Genomic DNA, 6,000 nt, shown 5'->3' on the forward strand with positions numbered 1-6,000 from the left:
TAAATTTTCCTTTACCATTTCCCCAGCTTACCCATATAATTTCTGGAAGATGTTGGCCTCTTTCATGAAAAATCAACCAATATTCATTGACATTTGCTAAGCCATATTAAGAGGTGAAAGATACATATAGAGATGACAGGAAACATGATAAAAAGATAACTAAGGAACAGAAAAGTATTTTTTTAATTTTATTATATTTACTTTTTTATACAGCAGGTTGTTATTAGTTATCCATTTTATACATATTAGTGTATACATGTCAATCCCAATCTCCCAATTCATCACACCACCATACCCCACCGCCACTTTCCTTCGTTGGTGTCCATACGTTTGTTCTCTACATCTGTGTCTCTATTTCTGCCCTGCAAACCGTTTCATCTGTACCACTTTTCCAGGAGGAACAGAACAGTATTATATGTTAAGTATCAAATGTGACTGTAAGTGCTAGAAGAACTGAGATGATCCTTGGTCTGGGATGATAGGAGCAAGATAAGAAGGGAGCTGAGGATTCAGCAGATGCAGAAGATGGAAAGAACATTCTGAACAATGGCAAAGGCTATAATGCAAGAGTACCTGAGAGACTGGTCCCAAGAAAGAAGCTAGAATAATAGAATGAGAACAGCCTATTCATCTTCCCTGAAGAGACTATGAGGACCTCTCAATCCTGTTTCCTTCAGTCTCCATAAGAAATCCAAGCCTTCTTAGTCATTGCTCATCACCTGGATTCTTATCACCATATGGCTCTGAATGTTCCCTAACCTGTTCAATCCTTCTCCCTTTCTCAACCTTCCAAACCCTTCCAGTTGCCCTCTAGAACTTATGACAAATTACCAGTAAGATCCCTTGTATATTCCACCTCTGGAAAGCTCTGGCCTCTCAGTTCCTTGACTTTCTCCCCTCCAGCAACCTGTTCTTCCATCCCACTTCAGTCGCCTAGAAACATGATCATGTCCAGGTCGTTTTCATCAGAAATAAATGCTCCGCCTCCCAGATCTCAATTTCAAGCATCCCTCTCTGACCACCGATCTCTATTGTTCCAACTCATTGCCTCCAGTATCTTGATTCCAACAATGATTTGACCCCACCAGGATCTCTAATCTATTGTCCCTACTACTTTTTTTTACCATCTGCAACCACGATTGGTCTCACTTAAATTTATGACCACAAGCCTCAATGGGTTCTTAGCACTGCTCAGCAATCCTACTCTATTTTCCTTATCAGCTCACTCTCTTATTCTCCAAAAGGTTTATTTTATTTCTCCTCCTCTTTCCTCAAATCTTCAATACCTTCAACCCTTTACCTGAATTCAACTGCTGACCCTGTTTCTTATTTCCTGTTTTATTGATACTAAGAATATCAAAGCCCTCTGAAGAAATATCCTCAGCTTCCCACCACCACATCTGCAAATTTACCTGTGTTTATTCTTCTCTGCTCTGGTTTCTCTCTTGATGGCCCTTCTCCCTCCACCTGTGCACTGGATTCCATTTCTTCAGCTACTCAAGGACTTTCATACTGTAGTAATTCCTTTTTCACCTGCATCCTCAGATATCTCTCTATATATATCTCTCTCTCTCTCTCTGATCATTCCCATCAACTTACAAACATACTGTAATGTTTCCCATTTTAGAACATTTTACTTGACCCCACATACCCATCTCACTCCCAGTTCTCAACTCCCTTTGTAGTAAAACTCCAAAAGGGATATTTACATTTGGGGCCCATGCTTATTCACCCATCATTTTCTCCTCAACCAGATCCAATCAGACCACACTTGTCAAGGTCACCTTGTGGCCAAACCAGTAGCCAATTCTCAGTTTTCATCTTACTTAACCACTCAATAGCTTATGACCCAGGTACTCACTCTCTCCTCCTTGAGACATTTTCTTTGCCTACAGGGATACAGAGCACTAGTGGTTTCTCTCCTACCTCCTGGCTGGACCTTCTAAGTTACCAATGCTGGCTCTTCTTCCTTCTCCCAGGATCTAAATGTTGGACTGTCCCAGGGCAGTACCTTTGATCCTCTTCTCTATTAAGACTCTCTCTCTCAAGGTGTTATTATCCAGACCCATCTCTTTAAGTGTATCCACACACTGATAATTCTCAGAATTTTATCTCCAGACTGGACCTCTCCCCTGAATTCCAAACTCGTGTATTTAGTTGATATCTCAACATCTTTACTCAATGTGTTCAGTAGGAAAATCAAATGTTACATGACAAAAACTAAACTCCTGATTCCCATGAGCACATCTTCCATCTCCTCATCTCAGTAAACAGCTCAACCATTCATTCAGTGGCTCAGGTCAAAAACAAATGGGTCTTCACTGCTTCTTCTATGTCTCTCACACCCCATAACAAACCCATTAGCCAGGCCTGTTTGCTCTACCTTCAAATTATCACTTCTCACTATTTCCATTGCAGTCAAAATACTATCTAACTTATACAATTTTTTCACCTATACAATTGTGATAGCTCTAGCCTCCCTACTTCTAATCTTGCTTCCCACCCACTAACATACACACATGTACTTATTCAGTATTTTCTGTGTACAGTTCATGTTAGTGAATAAAAGCTGGCCCCTCCTTGGAGCAGGCTGTCTGTGTTAAGTTCACATTAAACTATAAGAACCATGAGGGCAGAAACCATGGCTATCTTAACCAACATTGTATTCCCAACTCCCAGCAGAGCACAATGCTCCTTGCCTCTAACAAGTATCCAATAAAAAATATTGAATTTATGGACGGCTTCATTCCACAGATAGATACCCACAGTTAGAGACTGAGAATAGTGAAGTTTTGCAACAACCATTGAGACAGATGCCCCTCTAGAGGCTCAACAAGACACTGACACAAGGGCTTTGGGTGTTAACGCAAGCCAGGACTCAGGAGACAGCAGAATACATCTGACCTGGAAGAACTGGAACCAATTTGCCCAGGCAGGAAGCAAGTATGTGGTATAAACAGCATGAATGAAGCTTGACCTGGAAGCCACAGGTTTAGCATGAGGAAGGGGCTTCCTGATCTCAGCCAGACCCGTTAACAAAGAGTAGATAAACCAAGTCCCTGGGCTGGAGCAAATAAGGCTGCTGACTCAAGTTAGCTTGAGAGAAAGGAGAGAAAGAGCCAGGAGCCACTAAGAGTAGAAATAATGTGTAATGTAATGCCTTTGCAGATCACTCTTATTTTATACTATGTTGATAGAAAAAATCATATCCACACTACTATTAACATTGCTGGAAAATGCTAGTCATTTTAAATGCTAAAGGCACAGATACTAAAGGAGAAGGAAGCAGGTATTTGGTCTCTGGCTACTCCTGAAGTGAGAGAGAAAGGAAGGAAGCATTCATTAACTTAAACAGTCTCCTCCCTTCCCACTCACTTTTCCCTTTGAGAAAGGACAACGTACTTCCTTCTTTGCCTCTGGTCTCTGACACTACACAGTCCCACTAGGATCCCCTTCAGTTTTCTCTATAGAACATTAAAACAACTTCAACTCTGTTTTAAAAATCAAGCAAACCAATTGTTCAGGCCCTGTTTAAAAATCCAAAGCGTCACAGGGTTTTGTGCATTCTATATGGCTTTTTGTTCCTTACTCATTTCTTCTCTTTTCGCCAAATTTTCTCCTGCTTTTCCTTAAATGTAATTTTACTAAATTTAAATGCATAAGCAAAGCATATACATTTGTAGAGTTTGTGCACATTTGTAAAAATAAACATAGGAATTAGTAAATTTTATAGATTTTTTCCTCATGTAAATTATTTTCCAGTCTTTCATTGTGCCAGATACCTTCAGAATTTCACTGAGTATTCTTTCAACTTTTCTCAAGGCCTGAAATTTTTCAAAATACAAAGTTTAGAAGGAAGAAACCTTTACTGGGAATGCTGAGTTTTAACTTTGCATGTGACCTGAGATTTCAGTCTCAGATTTCATTCTGTTGGTTAGAAACCCCTTTCAACTTTTTTTTTTTTTCCAGAGAGCTAAGTGGTATGTACCTAAAAAAAAAAAAAAAAAAAAAAGACACACTGAGGCTCCCAAACTAGTTCTTCAGATATTTGACTTTTCTTAAATAACTCTAAGTTCAACTCAGCTGGAATTTTGAGTATCGCTTGAGTGCACTTGTATCCTTGCCTTGTTAGTTTTCTCTGTCCTGTATTTTTTATTAACTGGTATTTCTGCTTATGAGATTCTCTTTCAGAGGAGGATATAATGGTCTTTTCTATAGAATTCTGCAGCCCCACTGCTTTTAAGGGTATTGTACTGCCCAACTGTAACCTGCTAGGGTATGGTGTGACATTTGGGTATTTATGTGATGGACATGCAGCATCAGCATATTTTGGGGAATATACAACTCAGCTTGGAGAAGAGGCATATTCTTTGGAAAGGGTGATATGCCTGAAAAGCAAGTTATTTTTAAAGGCCTTGTTACCTTTAGGAAAACCTCACGTAGAAACACCAGAAAATCATCGTGTCCCAAGGGCTTTGACGTGGCACAGTTCTGGTTACAGCGTATTTTCCTTGTATATATTGGTTCATCAAGCTCAAACCAACCTCATAATTATGTGATTGTGACAAGATTAACTGATGGACAAACCAAAAGTCCTGAAGGTCAGCTGAGGGGGCCTCTATCTAATCATACTTTTACTTTTCAGTTATTTTTAGGCTGGCTTGGTGAAAATGTGCCAGGCAGCTATGCAGAGGATTACACATGTTTTGTTCCAAGACCCCTTCATTACTATTGTGTGAAATGTGCACAACTTATCAAACCTAGGCACAAAGTAGAAGATTGATTTCCAGAAAAAAAAGGATCTTGTTTATAAGAAAATTTCAAAATATAGAAAAACAAAAAGAATTTCATAAACACCCATGTGTCAACTCCCAGAACTGAGCATTGTTAACATTTTGACAAATTCTTTGTCTTTCTATACAAGAAGTAAAACATTACAGATAAAATTCAAGTCCCCTTGACCATTCCCCTCACCTCCAGTCCAAACCGAATACCCTGCCAGTGTCTTCAGAGGAAACCACTTTTATGAATTTAGGTGTATCCTTCCAGTGTGTTTTGTTATACTACTACATATACATACATGTGTATGTGTTTGTATTTGTACTGTATATTCATATACACATATATGCATACATATAGAAATAAAGCAATTCTTTATAATATGAATGTATTTGTCCATTTAAAAATGTTACATAAGTAGCACATAATCTACAACTTGCCTTTTTTATTCAACTTTATGATTTTTATTTTTTTTTTTTCTTTTTTAAAATTTATTTATTTATTTTTGTCTGCATTGGGTCTTTGTTGCTACGTGCGGGCTTTCTCCAGTTGTGGTGAGCGGGGGCTACTCTTTGTTGCGGTGTGTGGGCTTCTCACTGCAGTGGCTTCTCTTGTTGCGGAGCACGGGCTCTAGGTGCACGGGCTTCAGTAGTTGCAGCACGTGAGCTCAGTAGTTGCGGCTCATGGGCTCTAGAGCACAGGCTCAGTAGTTGTGGTGCACAGGCTTAGTTGCTCCGCGGCACGTGGGATCTTCCCAGACCAGGGCTCGAACCCGTGTCCCATTATATAGGTCTCTGGTTTCTTCCTTCATTTTCAGGATCTCCAGGAGGAGGGCCCAGACTTCCCCTCTGAGCTGGAGTGGGATTCCTTTGTAAATTCTCCTATGAAACTTTTCAGTGTTCTTGTATTTTTCCCATCCTTTTAGCATTTTCAACCATTTAGTAGTTCTTTCAATTTCCAGGTGCTTTTGCCGTTCCATAGCTGCATTATGATATGGGAGCTCCTCTTCGTGTAAGAAGCCAAATCTATCCGTGACTTTGTAAACAAGGTAATCAGAATCTTCCCAAGGTGCAATCTCTGCACCTTCTCATCCTCTGTCATATTTAGCAACTATTTCAGCTCGCTCCTGGGCAAGTTTGACTGCTACATCCTGGTTTGAATCCATGACTGGAGATGTCTTTGTACGTGGTCCCGATCAGGCACTACACCCAAATCTACTGT

The sequence above is a fragment of the Mesoplodon densirostris genome, chromosome 2 (genome assembly GCF_025265405.1).
Source record: "Mesoplodon densirostris isolate mMesDen1 chromosome 2, mMesDen1 primary haplotype, whole genome shotgun sequence".
Taxonomy (NCBI): domain Eukaryota; kingdom Metazoa; phylum Chordata; class Mammalia; order Artiodactyla; family Ziphiidae; genus Mesoplodon; species Mesoplodon densirostris.